Raw genomic sequence first — 17,079 nt, forward strand, 5'->3', positions numbered from 1 at the left:
TTCATTCAGCCAAAACTTAGGAAGGATTTCCTATGGGATATAAAGTGAACAAGACAAAAGATGTGTACTATTAAAGAGCTTATGATTTTGTTGGTGGAGATGGACAAAAAAATAGAAAAACAAATTAATAAATAAGACAGCATTAGGTAAGTGGTAGGTGCTGTGATGAAAATAAAACAGAGATATATGATAGCATTGCCTAGCTGAGGAAAGACTACTCTAGCTAGGGGTCAGAGAAGTCCTTCTGAGAAGGTGACATTTGAGCCTGGGCCTGAATGACAAAAGAGAACTAGTCTTACATGGATACATATGTATATATATGTGTGTGTGATACACACACACACACACACACACACATTCACACCTCTATCATATTACAGAGTCAGGCCTGAGGAGTATAATGTCTTTTCATAAAGTATTATCTCTCTATACATCATAAAATAAAGACCATCTGGTTATTAAAAATAGGAGGCTTACTTGTTAGATAAAATACTAAACTATTTGCATCTACAAATGAAAAGATAAGATGTCTGAGTTTTAAAATACTTAGGGGCAATGTGGAAAGATTAAACTAGATTAGCAAAATATTGATGACCCTGGAAGCTGAGTAATGGGTACCTGAGGATCAAAATACTATTTGCTTTACTTTGTTTATGTAAAACTTCCCACAATCGAAAGCTTTTTTAAAGTAAAATGTATATCAAAGAAAAATAGAGAATTTCCAAAGTTATAGAAATCCCACCTCACCAACTTTTCATCAGCAAATTAGAAGTTCTACCACGAACAAGAGTCCTGCGGAATCATGAAGGCATAAGGAGAAACTCTGGACTATGTGATGAGAAAGGAAATTACAGGATATCCTTTCAATAGAATGCTGAGCCTCCAGGGATTAGCTGATCCTATGGGAGTCTGAGCCTTTGTCTTTGACTATGCTATTTTATAGCTTTTCAGAATCAGAAGTTAACTGGTAGAAATGAGCCACAAAAATAGTTTTTGTCCAAATAAATGCAAATCAGTTGTATCCATGGGATGTAACTGATTATTTCCCTATGGATAGGTCAGAGTTTACATATTCATTTCAACATTCCTCTACTGTATCTACATTTGTGTGGTTCTTCTTTGAAATGACTATGACATCTTTTCAGTTCAGTTCAGTCGCTCAGTCGTGTCCGACTCTTTGCGACCCCATGAATCGCAGCACGCCAGGCCTCCCTGTCCATCACCAACTCCCGGAGTTCACTCAGACTCATGTCCATCGAGTCAGTGATGCCATCCAGCCATCTCTTCCTCTGTCGTCCCCTTCTCCTCCTGCCCCCAATCCCTCCCAGCATCAGAGTCTTTTCCAATGAGTCAACTCTTTGCATGAGGTGGCCAAAGTACTGGACTTTCAGCTTCAGCATCATTCCTTCCAAAGAAATCCCAGGGCTGATCTCCTTGCAGTCCAAGGGACTCTCAAGAGTCTTCTCCAACACCACAGTTCAAAAGCATCAATTCTTTGGCACTCAGCTTTCTTCACAGTCCAACTCTCACATCCATACATGAAGACAGGAAAAACCAGAGCCTTGACTAGATTGACCTTCATTGGCAAAGTAATGTCTCTGCTTTTGAATATACTATCTAGGTTGGTCATAACTTTTCTTCCAAGGAGTAAGTGTAGTTTAATTTCATGGCTACAATGACCATCTGCAGTGATTTTGGAGCCCAAAAACATAAAGTCTGATACTGTTTCCACTGTTTCCCCATCCATTTCCCATGAAGTGATGGGACCAGATGCCATGATCTTAGTTTTCTGAATGTTGAGCTTTAAGCCAACTTTTTCACTCTCCACTTTCACTTTCATCAAGAGGCTTTTTAGTTCCTCTTCACTTTCTGCCATAAGGGTGGTGTCATCTGCATATCTGAGGTTATTGATATTTCTCCCGGCAATCTTGATTCTAGCTTGTGCTTCTTCCAGCCCAGCGTTTCTCGTGATGTACTCTGTGTCAAGTTCCTTCATTAATCAATACCTGTATTATTTTACATCTGTTTGTTTTCTATCATGGTTTTACCTTTTAAGAAAATTAACCTTTAACAAAGAGAAGCAACTTTAAAGTGTTCCAGTAATAGAAGATGTGGACTTAGATGTCAAAATCTGCAAGTTTTTTCAAAGTCAAGGGCTGAAACACTCGTTGGCTTTTGTGCTCATCCCCCTAGGTTCTCACGAGTCATGGTGCATCAATGCAGGCTGTTCTGTCCTCAGAAAAGCCTTTTACTACAAGCCCCACCACCCTAACTGGCCAACTTTCAATCGTCCCTTAACTCACCAAGCAGCCCTTTGCCTACACTGACAGACAGCAATCTCTCTGACAAACATACATATCCAGAAATGGCTTATGTTACTGATTTTAAAAGTTGAATTTCACAAACCACTGATAATCATCTGGATATATCTTTCATTTCTGTTGTATGGTAACAGTCTAGGCACATTAACAGAGAAGTCACAAGAAACTAATCTCTGGCCTCTTCTGAAGGAGGAAATTTCAACAATTCAAACAAACAAAAAAAACACTTCAAGGACTCATTAAAGCCATAACTTGGGTTGATCAGAGAAAGCAGAAGGGGGGAAAAAGCAGCAATTGGTATCAAATAACCTTTTAGGAGGAAAGGTTTTAAGGCTTGCTCTTAGAGCAAGATGGTGCTTCTGGTCATGCATATGAGCCAGGCATTGTTTGGATTCATTTAAACTACATCAACTTTTCCAAGTAAGAATCACTATCCCCCTTTTGCAGACAAAGCTCAGAATGATTCATTAACTTGCTCAGAGTTGTAAAGGTAGTAAATGGCAGAGAAAAAGTGAAAACGTTAGTCGCTTAGTCATGTCCGACTCTTTGCAACCTCATTTGCGACCCCATGAACCATAGCCCACCAGGCTCCTCTGTCCATGGAATTCTCCAGGCAAGAATACTGGAATGGGTTGCCATTCCCTTCTCTAGGGGAGTAACTGACTGAGCTGGATTCAAATCTCTTCAGACAAGCCAGATTTGTGTGACTCCAAAGCCTACTGCATGCCCTTTCCAAAATGCCCACCTACCTTTAGGCTTCTGCAGCTGCTGCCACGCCAGAAGACATCCACCAGCCCTGACTCAGAGGCAAATCTCTGTGTGTTCCCAGGAAAAAGAACTGCTGGTCAAGTGTCACTTGTCTTAATCCACAACCCACCCACTCATGAATGACGAAGATAAACCACATGCTATAAACAACAGAGTGAAAGTCAAGGTTTATGAGCGGGACTGTGATGTAGCAGAAAGAACCCTTGAAAGAAAGCTAGAAGAACGGCGCTATAAATCTGGCACTGTCCCTGGGGAGTTTAATGCTGGGGAAGTCTGGTCACTCCCATTTCCTCATCTATAAATAAAGGGAGGATGTTAGATTCAGCTTTCAGTAAGGGTCTACTAGCATTCTCCTTTGTGTAGGGTTGCCTCAGGCATTACAGAGATTGAGCATCCTGACTCTAGGCACTAGAAGTCCATAAATCCTTCCAGTTCTTTGAACAACCCTATTTCCAAATGCCCCTATGCCCTGCTTAACAGAATCGTTGAGAATCACTGGTGAAGGATCTCAGATTCTAGGAAACTCCATGGCTCTGTAGGCCCAACACTGTCAGAACAAGGATGTGGCAGGGAAGTGGGGCTTGAGGAGGAAATCCCAGGCCAACTCTACCATCGTAGGGTCCATTCAAGATCATATTCTTAAAGGGAAACCACAATGTGGGCATCTTTAATAGACTTCTTGGAATACTGCTAAAGAAAGAAGTTTTAAAATTGAATTTACATAATGTTCACGCAAGAGAAGCCTACAGACAGCTGCAAGCATCACCACTGTCTAGCAAGGACTAGGTTCAGGATGGCCATGTCCCAGCAGCCATCCCAAGGTAGGGGCCTATATGGCACATCTGTAAATCCATAATTAGTGATGAGAAGGGCTTCCAGTGGGAAACCAATCCACAGCCTGCTATACCCCTCCTGTTCCCTGTTACAAATGACCCCGGGAGCTCCAGACATACCTCCTAGAGCTCAGTTCCCACCCTTCGCACACACAATGTCTACGTATCCAAACAATTCACTGTATTTTAAATCCTGGCTCTGGAGCCACTTTGTCCATAATGCCTCACCTCAAATGCTTTAGCTCAAACAGATCTCCCTTCACTCTAAATAAATGTCACATTTACATTCTATAATATAACTTCTCATTAAAGTGTGTACTTGCCAATACATAGACACCCCATGTACATTATTAGTGTTGCCTTGCTAACTTAATTGCCAGGTCCTCACATCAGTATTCTTGCCTAGAGAATCCCATGGACAGAAGAGCCTGGTGGGCTGCCGTCTATGGGGTCACACAGAGTTGGACACGACTAAAGTGACTTAGCAGCAGCAGCAGCAAATCAAAGGTCATGTCTTATACCACTTTTGTATTCTCCAGTGTCCTGAACATTTCTGGGAACATGGTAATGGCTCAATAAATATGTGTTCTCAATGAAGGAAACTATAAGCAAGGTGAAAAGACAGCCTTCAGAATGGGAGAAAATAATAGCAAATGAAGCAACTGACAAAGAATTAATCTCAAAAATATACAAGCAGCTACTGCAGCTCAATTCCAGGAAAATAAGTGACCCAATCAAAAAATGGGCCAAAGAACTAAACAGACATTTCTCCAAAGAAGACATACAGATGGCTAACAAACACATGAAAAGATGCTCAATATCACTCATTATTAGAGAAATGCAAATCAAAACCACAATGAGGTACCAACTCACGCCGGTCAGAATGGCTGCTATCAAAAAGTCTACAAACAATGAGTGTTCGAGAGAGTGTGGAGAAAAAGGAATGCTCTTACACTGTTGGTGGGAATGCAAACTAGTACAGCCACTATAGAGAACAGTGTGGAGATTCCTTAAAAAGCTGGAAATAGAACTGCCTTATGACCCAGCAATCCCACTGCTGGGCATACACACCGAGGAAACCAGAATTGAAAGAGACACGTGTACCCCAATGTTCATCGCAGCACTGTTTACAATAGCCAGGACATGGAAGCAACCTAGATGTCCATTGGCAGATGAATGACAAGAAAGCTGTGGTACATATACACAATGGAATGTTACTCAGCCATTAAAAAGAATGCATTTGACTCAGTTCTAATGAGGTGGATGAAACTGAAGCCTATTATACAGAGCGAAGTAAGTCAGAAAGAAAAATACCAATACAGTATATTAATGCATATATATAGAATTTAGAAAGATGGTAATGATGATCCTGTATGTGAGACAGCAAAAGAGACACAGATGTAAAGAACAGACTGTTGGACTCTGTGGGAGAGGGATAGGATGGGATGATTTGAGAGAATAGCGTTGAAACATGTATGTTATCATATGTTCAGGTTTGATGCATGAGACAGGGTGCACTGGGATGACCCTGAGAGATGGGATGGGGAGGGAGGTGGGAGGGAGGGTCAGGGTAGGGAACACATGTACATCCATGGCTGATTCACACAAACGTATGGCAAAAACCACCACAATATTGTAATTAACCTCCAATTAAAATAATAAAAATAAATAAATAAATAAATTTGAAATGACATAAATAGAACTTGGATACTTATGACGTATAAAGATGAAGTCTGTATAAAGATGATTCTTCCCAATCAACCTGTGTTATATATCTTCAAGTAATTTTAACGTATAAGGTAAATTCATGATTGATCATGAAAAAAAATTTAAATGACTATATATTATGTGGTATTATCATCAAATATATATTAAAATGCAGACAAATCAAAATACATGTTTTAGTACAAAAATAAATAAATAAATATGTGTTCTGTCTTTGATTTTTCACAGTGATTCCCAAAATACCAGTAGCTTGGCCAATTTGCATCCTGCAAGCTAATAAAATATCATATTTATTCAGCATCTTTTCCTAATTAGTTTTCAAAGTACTTTTCAGATGACATAATTAACTCTTGCATACCTTAAATGTACTGAAAGAATAAATAAAAACACTAAAGTGTCCAGGACAAAGGCAAAGAGAATTAAAATCTCATACTCTGCGATGAGGGTATACCAAGAGCTGGCAGACAGGATGAGTATTCCCAGTTCTAGTGTGTCCTGTGGAAAAATTCAAAATGTTTCCACCTTGCTTCAATGTTTCCAAGGCCCTGAACAAGATCCACTTTGGAAACCTGGTCATCACGTTTGGGTGCCATCATTAATCTAAGGCGAATTAACACTAAATTTGCATTATAAGCTTAGAGTCTAGTGACCATCCAATCCTATCCACATCCTTTTGCCCCCGACTATCCACGTAGGTCTTGTCAACAACTTCAATTTCTGTGTTTTACTACATATACTAACATCGTTAGTTCTTCTGTGTATTCTTGCCAATTCTTCTTAATCTCTTCTGCTTCTGTTAGGTTCTTACTGTTCCTGTCCTTTATTGTGCCCATCTTTACATGAAATATTCCCTTGATATCTCCAATTTTCTTGATGAGATCTCTAGTCTTTCCCAATCTACTGTTTTCCTCTATTTCTTAGCATTGTTCATTTACGAAGGGCTTCTTATCTCTCCTTGCTATTCTCTGCATTCAGTTGGGTGTATCTTTCCATTTCTCCCTTGCCTTTCACTTCTCTTCTTTTTTCAGCTATTTGTAAAGCCTCATAAGACAACCACTTTGCCTTGCATTTTTCCCCCTTGGGATGGTTTTGGTCACTGCCTATTGTATAATGTTATGAAGCTCCACATAGTTTTTCAGGCACTCTGTCTACCAGATCTAATCTCCTAAATATACTCTTTGCCTCCACAGTATAATCATAAGGGATTTGATTTAGGTCATATCTGACTGGCCTAGTGGTTTTCCCCTACTTTCTTTAATTTGAGCCTGAACTTTGAAATAAGGAGCTCATGATCTGAGCTACAGTCAGCTCTGGGTCTTATTTTTGCTGACTGTATAGAGCTTCTCCAACTTCAGCTACAAAAAATATAATCAGTCTGATTTTGGTATTGACCATCTGGTGACGTCCATGTGTAGAGGCATCTCTTGTGTTGCTGGAAGAGCGTGTTTGCTATGACCTGTGCATTCTCTTGACAAAACTCTGTTAGCCTTTGCTCTACTTCATTTTGTACTCCAAGGCCAAACTTGCCTGTTACTCCATGTGTCTCTTGACTTGTCTCTTGACTACTTTTTCATTCCAATCCCCTAGGATGAAAAGGGTATTCTTTATTTGGTGTAAGTTCTAGAAGGTCTTGAAGGTCTGTACAGATGTTCAAAAAAGGTTTTAAAGACATGGATAATGATGGTGTGGTCACTCACCTAGAGCCAGACATCCTGGAGTGTGAAGTTAAGTGAGCCTTAGTACAAACAAAGTTAGAGGAGGTGATGGAATTCCAGCTCAGCTATTTCAAATCCTGGAAGATGATGCCGTCAAAGTGCTGCACTGAATATCTTAGCATATTTGGAAAACTCAGCAGTGGCCACAGGACTGGAAAAAGTCAGTTTTCATTCCAATCCCAAAGAAGAGCAATGCCAAAGAATGCTCAAACTACCGCACAATTGCACTCATTTCACACGCTAGCCAGGTAATGTTCAAAATCCTTCAAGCTAGGCTTTAGCACTATGTGAACTGAGAACTTCCAGATATAAAAGCTGGATTTAGAAAAGGCAGATGAACCAGAGCTCAAATTGCCAACATTCATTCGATCATAGAAATAGCACAGGATTCTAAAAAAATATCTACTTCTGTATCACTGACTACGCTAAAGCCTTTGACTGTGTGGATCACAACAAACTGTGGAAAATTCTCAAAGAGATGGAAATACCAGCATACCTTACCTCTTTCCTGAGAAACCTGCATGCAGGTCAAGAAGCACCAGTTAGAAATGGACATGGAGCAAACTGGTTCAAACTGGGAAAGGAATACGTCAAGACTATATATTGTCACCTTTCTGATTTAACTTCTATGCAGAGTACATCATATGAAATGCTGGGCTGGATTAATCACAAGCTGGATTCAAAGTTGCTGGGAGAAATACCAACAACTTCAGATATGCAGATGATACCACTCTAATGGCAGAAAGTCAAGATGAACTAAAGAGCCTCTTGAGGAGGGTGAAAGAGAAGAACAAAAAAACTGGCTTAAAACTCAAATTCAAAAAACTAAGATCACAGCATCCAGTCTCATCACTTCATGGCAAATAGGTGGGAGAAAGTGAAAAGAGTGATAGATTTTCTTTTCTTGGGCTCCAAAATCACTAGGGACAGTGACTGCAGTCATGAAATTAAAAGACATTCACTCTTCAGAAGGAAAGCTATGACAAACCTAGACAACATATTCAAAAGCAGAGACATCACTTTGCCAACAAAGGTCCATATAGTCAAAACTATAGTTATTCCAGTAGGCATGTATGGATATGAGAGTTAGACCAAAAAGAAGGCTGAGCGCCAAAGAATTGACCCTTTCAAATTGTGGTGCTAGAGAAGACTCTTAAGGGTCCCTTGGATGGCAAGGAAATCAACCCTGAATATTCACTGGAAGGACTGATGCTGAAGCTGAAGCTCTAATACATTGGCCACCTGATGCAAAGAGCTGACTCACCCTGATAGCTGGGAAAGATTGAAGGCAGGAGGAGAAGGGGATGACAGAAGATGAGATGGTTAGATGGCATCACCGACCAACTGACATGAGATTGAGCAAACTCTGGGAGATAGTAAAGGACAGGGAAGCCTGGCATACTGCAGTCCATGGGATCGCAAAAAGCCAGACATGACTTAGTGACTGAACAAAAACAACAATATCATTAGCAACATATCAGTATTGAATGTTTATTCTGTGACAAACAAAGATTGTTTTGCATATGTCCCTATTGGAAATATGGTGCTGCCCTGACTGCTGATGAAAAGAAATCCTTCCTCTTCGTTCTGCTGCTCTTTTTTTAGTCTTTCTGACTTTTTCGGTATAAAACTGGTGTCTTTTCTGTCATCATCATCTTGGCAAGGATCCTGGTATCTTCCCCCCTTATGGGAAGAAACCATTGTAGAGGGTTTGTCTTCAGGAATCTTTTCACAATTTCTCATTCATCTATGCTTTTCCAGGCTCTTCTTTACTTTGCTTTATCAAATTGAGGTTTCTCCTGGGTAACAATAACATAGCTTGAAAGATGTCCAAAGAAGCCACTGATAGGGTGAAGTGGGATCATATGCCATCATCCTGACCAAGGACAAAGCTGACATCTGACTGACAGCAGTCATAACTGGAAGTTTAACTGAGGACTCATCAGCCATCCTCAAACTTGAGATGAGGTATATTCTGCATCACAGTAGCACCTTCTAGTTTAACAAGCATGAGAAGAAAACTTTGTAAGACTCTGTTGTTGTAATGATCTCACTCTACATTTTTGACATGACCACTCAAAGATTAAAAAAAAAAAGTGGATATAATGTGATGCTTACTATGATAAAGAATATTTTTAAGCAAGAAAAAAAATGAGTTTTTCTATGCATCAATGACTTTTATCATATGTCTAATATACTAACAAGCATTAGTCACTCATTTGTTTTCGACTCTTTGTGAGCCCTTGGACCATCGCCTGCCAGGCCCCTCTATCCATGGGATTCTCTAGATAGAAATACTGGAGTTGGTTGTTATTCCCTTCTCCAGGAGATCTTCCTAACCCAGGGATTGAACCTGGATCACCAGCATTGCAGGCAGATTCTTTACCATCTGAGCCACCAGGGAAGCCCTATACTAAAGGAACAGAGAGAGATGCCTCTCTTAAGGTTTTTAATTATATATTACTTTAAATGTTTTATTCTGTAAACAACTGAGGATACAATCAAGGAGTTATTACAGCAAATGTCTAGCATAGCAGGCTGTCCACCATAGACCAATACATCAAAGCACCTGTTCAATTTGCAAGCCCTTTTGGTTCTAATGCTGACTGAGGGATTTATGGGGTACTTTCTACCACTGGTGCCAAATCTCCATGAAGTGAGCATTAGGATACATTTTCCACTTAGAAGCCCAGCCAGCTGGGGATAGACTTGTTTGTGTTTAAACAAATTCACAATCTAAGAAGTCTATTTCACTGGGATTATAATGACATTCTTCTAAAGAAAACTGACTGAAGTCTAGGCAATAACAAAAGATGCAAGCCCTAATAAGAGCAGTAAACACACCTGGAAGTTTTAAGGACTCTGTAGAAGAAATTATCTACTGATTTGGGAACGGAGTACTTGAAGGTGAGAGGCTAATTAAAAACACACAGCCCAACAATTTGACAAAATCATCGCCTTCCTATGAATCATTATTCAGTGAAATGGGGACCTGACCTAAGGGTTCAACTGCCTATATTAAAAGGTAGTAAGAAACACCCAACAAGGAAGTTGAGACTAAGCAATGACCCTCTCTGTCATCCTTCTTTTAAGAGTCTGGTACTCTTTATGGAATTTATTTAGCTCAAAGGAAAAACAACAACAAAAGAAAAGAAACTACTTCAGGAAGACCTCCTGCATTAGACTGGGAGCTGGAAGCATGGTTGTGATTACATTTTTATCTGTTTTACATAATTTATTTTTAAAAATTAATGGTAAGGGAAGAGAATCATTAAACAGTATTTCTTGATGCTTATATCCAAAATTGTTGCACACTGTTAAATAAATGATATAAATTATAGCAAGGCAGCCCACATTAAGTCAATTAACACTCTTTCCACATGGCTGTGTCTACAGCATTCAGCAGAGTGAAACAATAAAAAAATGAATCACATTTATTTTGTGCTCTTGAGAATCCCACAGACTAGCAAGGAAGACAGATATGTAAGAAGTAGACTAAGAGACTGAAAATGAGTGAAATAGGTGTTCCTACTTCCCTGGTGGTTCAGATGGGAAAGCGTCTGTCTACAATGCGGGAGACCTGGGTTCGATCCCTGGGTTGGGAAGATTCCTTGGAGAAGGAAACAGCAACCCACTCCAGTACTCTTGCCTAGAAAATCCCGTGGATGGAGGAGCTTGGTGCAGGCTACTGTCCATGGGGTTGCAAAGAGTCAGGAATGACTGAGCCACTTCACTTCACTTCACAGATGTTCAAGCAAAGCCCAAAAAGATCTGAGAGAGAAATTCAATAATTTAATGGACGCAAATATAGCTCTGCAAAAAATCCTGAGATCATCTTGATAATTCCTCTCTTTTTGTTGTTTATTTGTTATTAACTTGTGGGAAATATGAAGCTCAAGAAAGTTAAGTAGTCTTCAAAAATTACAAAGCCTATTAGAAGCAGAGGTGAGGAGACCTAGGTTTCCTGACACCTACTTTATTTCACATTATGTCATCCTAACTGGCAGGTTTCTAATATAAAAGCAGAACTTTGGTTTAGAAATTTTATATTCAAGTACTTATCAGTAGCTCTGCTACATTTGAGGGAGGAGGGTGAATAGGAGGTAGGGAGTAGTGAAATAGATTTTAAAAATTGTTTTTATTGATGTATAGCTGATTTACAATATTGTGTTACTTTCAAGTGTACGGCAAAGTGGTTCAGATATATATATTATATATATCTTTTTCAGCTTCTTTTTCCACACAGGTCATTACAATGAAATAGATTTTTGAACTTCAAAAAATGCATTTTATCATTGATTATTTCCTCCCTTTAAATGAGGAAAGAATAAAGCAAGGAAGAAAATGTAATATGGATGGAGACCTTAAAGCAAGGGGGATGGGTGAGGACTGTTACTGCAAACACACACACACACACACACACACACACACACACACACACACACGAGGGGGACGGCATGCACAAGACTCACACGGCCCCTTGCCCTGACTGAAGTTTGCACACAAGTCGGATCTTCTGATAGGCCCAGAAGTCAGTCTCTATCACAGGTTAGTTTTCTCTCTTTGTCAAGAAGAAACGGTCATTTCTTTCACATCCAGACTTGCTGATGTAAACAACACTGTCATCATCATCAAGCATAAACACTTTCTGCAGGAAGACAGGAGAGTCTCAGCTGTGGCATATTCTCAGCTGGTGGCAGAGGAAACTCATAATTTAGTCGGGAAGCCTCAGCCAGATACACAAAAGAGAAATCAATCATAACAGATAGGTGTCTAATACCGAGTCCAGGTCGTAAATGCTACATGTGGAAACGCCTCTGTCCTGGCACAAAAATACTCACAGAGGAGAAAATATTCACTGGCAGTAGGCACAAAATATTCACAGAGGAGAAAAGTCATTCTCAGTGGAGTTAATTTGCATGTTGGTAGTACAGTTCAGACTCAAACTGGGCTCAGATGGGTCCCAAAGCTGTTGCCTTTACACCACACCCTCTCTCCTGTATGGATCAGCTTTGCTTCCTCTCTCCAAGGTGAGGACTTGGTAAGTGAGGAGTATCAGGGAGCTCCCTAAGTACTGAGATATAACTGCTCCAGACTTCCCTGCGGCATCAGCAAGCATTTATCTCCAGAGGAAGACAAGGTGGTTGACTCAGTTCATGTCCTATTTGTACATCTTCAACCCCAGTTGCCTGAGGAAGTGTCTCTGTCTGATGTACTTTCACTTCATTTAGGGCCAGATAGCATAGTGTCTAGGACTTGGACAGAACAAGCCTTCAATAAATGCTGACTGCGATTACCAACTCACACTTGTGAAAAGAATATCTCACAACTTCATCTCTACCTGTCTGTAATGCACAGCTGCAATTTGCTCATTTTCAGAATATTCTACATCTGCTATTCAGGGCCTGGTATTCCTTGATAGTAAGAAATGAGAGAGCTGTACTCACTGCATGTAGAATTCTATTCACCTACACAGTATTACCTTTTCCACAGACTCATTGGGAGTTCAGGCATGAGAAAAAGTCTTGAAACTATTATATCATAATGTTTTGACTGTGGATGATTAATACTCTGAAAAGAAATGAGTCGTTTTACAGGTTTGAAATTAGTGAACAGTGTAATGAAATGGCTAAAAGAGCTCATGAATATTAAGCTGATATAATTGGAAGGACTGATGCTGAGGCTGAAACTCCAATACTTTGGCCACCTCATGCGAAGAGTTGACTCATTGGAAAAAATCCTGATGCTGGGAGGGATTGGGGGCAGGAGGAAAAGGGGACAACAGAGGATTAGATGGCTGGATGACTCGATGGACATGAGTTTGGGTAAACTCTGGGAGTTGGTGATGGACAGGGAGGCCTGGTGTGCTGTGATTCATGGGGTCACAAAGAGTCAGACACAACTGAGCGACTGAACTGAACTGAATAGATGTAGAATGTCCAGGACTCGGGATTTCACATCTATGTTTTGGATGATATACATTAGGAAAGATGGTGAGCATGTGGACTCAAGGGCATATTGGTCAGGGCAGAAACGTGTGGCACTCCACAGTGGGTGAGGAACAACTCCGAGAACAGGCGAAAAAGAATTCAGGAAGAAGGAGCAGGCTATTTGTTCTCTATACAGCACTTGAAGGGATGAGAGATTAGATTCACTGTATGTGGTTCCCGTTTAGGCCAGTAAGCAGAAGAAAATGTTGATTCAGTACAGGAAGAACTTTCTAGTCATGAATCTCTCCTAGAAAAGACTGGCTAGTGAGGAAGCAAGATTTTCATCTGATTATTTCCAAGAAGAGCTCAGCTGGTCCACTAATAGGGATGGCTCTGAAGTGGTGGTTCTTGCCCTTGGTAGGGAGTTACCTCTAAAGTCAGTGATCGTACTAATCAACCATGTTATTGAGTATATTCTTTATACTGTCCCAGGTTTAAAAAAAAAATCACTTTACCAAAAAGACATCCTGTACTGCCTTGTTTACCCAGCTAGCAAAGGTATGACTCTAGCCTCAGAACACTTCGATTCTTATCAACTCCAGATTCAGAAAATGATTAGGTGATTTGAAAAATCATATTATTTAAGTCACTGCCACAATTTATAGGGTTTTCTTTTTCAAAAAGAAAAAGAGGTGATTTGTATGGACATATGTGAACACACACACAAAATAGAAATTATTTTCATTATTGACATACATTTTAAAAATGTATTCTCTGAAAGTAGACCGAAACTCTGGAATTGTGCAGTTTACCAGTGGAATGTCCAGAAGCTTAAGGTTAGTAGATTTAAAAAATACAGCCCATGCCTTTTTAGTAAGCTAACCATTATGCTGTGCCTTATTCTCAGTGTATCACTCAGATCTGTCTTTATATTAACAGTGCTTACTAGCAGATAGCCAAAAAGGTTTGCCAAGTTGGACCAACTTTAAGATTTGTTTCCATGTTGGGGTGCTTCATGTGCTTGGCAGAAGCAGACTGCAACGAGGGTTCATTTATTACATTATGCTATAAACATGATGTCTTGAGCTAACAAGATACTCAATATGACAATTCCATAGGTTACCAAGCACTATAAACATCTGTTAACACAGGCACCAGAGATAGCACAGAGAAGGCGTCTAATAATAGAATCCATTTTAAAAGTTTATGATGTGGAGTCTGCTGTTTAAAAACTAACAATCAAAAGCATAGCCCCAAACTCTGCCTAGAACAAATATTTTCCAGGCAAAGTTATGCTCAGTTTGAAACAAAAAATGCATTGGTGTCGTCACTTTGTCAATGCACTTATAGATTTTCATTTCACACCTCTGCCCATGAAGTGCTAGTTGTCCATGCTATTCAGGAGATTTAAACTATAATTTCCCTGTGATATATTTACTCCAAAAGAAAAACTGAATGTTGACTCACCAACTTTCCTTAGACTCATGTGAAGCAAGAAGTTTACAAGAGGGAGGAAGAAGATGAGAGATGGGACATACATAAGCCAAAAATGAAGTTTTCCAATGGTCTCTGGCTTAAAACACATCCTTCCAGCTCCATCTAAAGTCTATCTGAAGGGAAACCATCAATGACCCAGACTTCTTGAAATCTAATCTGGCAACACTGAGCCCTGCTTTTCTCAGAAGGAAACAATCCTCAATCACAGAAAAGATAGAACCAACAACTCTCGTCCACTAAATTTTATTTCGTTTCTATCCAGCATTTTAATTTCTAGAAATGTTTCAATACTAGTTACCTGCAAAGTCTATATAGCCTGGAATCCCCAGAGAAGAGGACTTCCAAGATGACAACAACTGCTCAGGGCACAGAACTGCCACGGTGAGGAAAGGTGGGTGCCTTTCCAGGCACACACACCAGGGAGTCTAAACTCCCCAGAGACTGGCTACTGCACGCTGGGAATCTCAGATCCACCGATCCAAACTGCGTCCGCGACTCGGGGCTTCTGGACCCACACATTCACACATCTCCTAGACCCTCAGTCCTCCTGTGCAGGTCTCCTGAGAGCTCCAGAAACCTCTACCACCAGCCCTTGGATGGCAAAGGGATTAGTATTTTAAAGTCTGTGGTACTTAAATCCCGTTCAGCAACTCCTGAGACTTCCCAACCCTCTGGCTTCCCGTTACCTTTCCCTGTCCCATCCAAGGTCTTCTGGCGGCACAAACAGAGGGGCCGAACCTCTCCGGCCTCCTCCCCACAACGCCCCCGCACACCCTACTGGCTCAGGCTCCGACACACCCCCCACCCCCAGGAGCACACATGGGCGCACACTCACAGCGCGCACGTAAACACCCATTCAGCACGCAGACCCCGCAACCGGCCACCGACACCCGCAGCGCGGCCCCAACAGGCGTACCCCCCTGCTCCGGGTTATATACAAAGCACTCACCCCAAAATAGACTTCTCTGTGCACCCGCAAGTCGGTGACCCTGCTCAGCACCCTCCCACTGAGACCGCCAGACTCTTCACCCCAGATCCGACACTATCCCACTCACCCGCGGCTCTCTTGCCTCGAGCAGTTCTGTCAAAACTTTGAGCCTGGTCGATTTCATAAACACAAGTGTGTCCAGGACTGGAGGAGCTCGGCTCGCCACGATCTCCACCCACCTCAGCTCATGCGGACTGCTGGCCGTGACTCTAGCCCCAGCTCCGTCGGTGCCAATGTCCCGGCTGCAGCCTGCACAAACGCACCAAGGGTGGTGCGCTTTGCGGAGCAGCGCGAGGGGTAGAGGCGCACAACCGGACCACCTCCTCTCTCTTGCCCTTTCCCCGCGCAGCCTGGGACCTCTCCTCGCTCAGCAACCGAGCCTCTGCAGTTCCTGCCCCAGCCTGGCGGACCGATGGTGTCAAACAGAAACGCTCGCAAAACTTCTAAGACTTGAACAAAACTGGATTCGAAGGAAGCCCCTCCAGGCACCGCAAACACGGGTGGGTGGAGGCGCCAGCGTGGGGTGGTTGGCCTGTCACCCCTAACTCCCTGATGCCCCCCCACTAACTTACAGAAACACACACACATACACACGTCCAGAGCGTGGATCGGGTTACAACTACCTACCAGCTGAAAACAACTTCTTGGCGAGGAGGAGGGGCGCACCGCCAACCCCCAAGTCACCAGGACAAAAATTATCAGTGTAAATACGTAAGACAGATTCCCCAGTTTTCATAAACAACTGGCGTCCCAGGCTCCACTCCCAGGCCCCCCGACACAACAGTGGAAAAGTAACAGCCCGATCCGGGACCTCCCTTCCAGTACCTCCGAGCCTCGCCTCGGGAGAGAGCGCGCGGTTCGCGTCCGCGCTGGGGCCCAGGGCGCGGGGCCCTGCGGCCCCCCGGGTCCCTGCCGCCGCCTCGGCTCAGCAGCCGCCGCCGCCGCCGCCGCCGCTGCAGCAGCCGCCGCTGCCGCCGCCGCCGCCGGCGCTGCTCCCCAGACCGCCTCCTCTTCCCATGGCTGCGCCCTGCTCCGCGGCTCGCAAGCTGTCAGGCTCGGGGAGGGGGGAGGGGGCGGGGTGAGCCGGGAAGGGAGGCTGGGAGGGGAGGGGTGGGAACCGGCGGCCGCCGTTCACCAGGGGTCACGCCGGGCCCGGCCCGCCGCCCCCGGGAGCCGGGCGGCCGCAGCGAGGAGGAGCGGGAGTTGAGGGCGGCCGGTTCGAGACCCGCTGCGGAGGCGCCGAGCGCCGTCCCGGCCGAACATTCCGCGGAGCTGGGATGAAGCGCTCCCCGGCGAGGAGTT

General features: G+C 42.6%; 1 protein-coding gene across 2 annotated transcripts in view; it reads right to left on the reverse strand.

Annotated features, from left to right (window-relative positions):
* Nucleotides 1-16,676, reverse strand: part of GHR (growth hormone receptor) — a 293,752-nt gene extending 277,076 nt beyond the window's left edge. The window contains exon 1 of one of the 2 annotated variants that reach the window (XM_052659050.1): nt 16,603-16,676. The gene's annotated coding sequence lies outside the window, so the exon portion shown is untranslated. Of the gene's footprint in view, nt 1-15,844; nt 15,874-16,602 lie in introns of those variants that run through there. The other variant, XM_052659051.1, reaches the window with a different exon arrangement.
* Nucleotides 16,677-17,079: the final 403 nt, after the last annotated feature.

Source organism: Budorcas taxicolor, chromosome 20 (genome assembly GCF_023091745.1).
Source record: "Budorcas taxicolor isolate Tak-1 chromosome 20, Takin1.1, whole genome shotgun sequence".
In the NCBI taxonomy this organism is placed as follows: Eukaryota; Metazoa; Chordata; class Mammalia; order Artiodactyla; family Bovidae; genus Budorcas; species Budorcas taxicolor.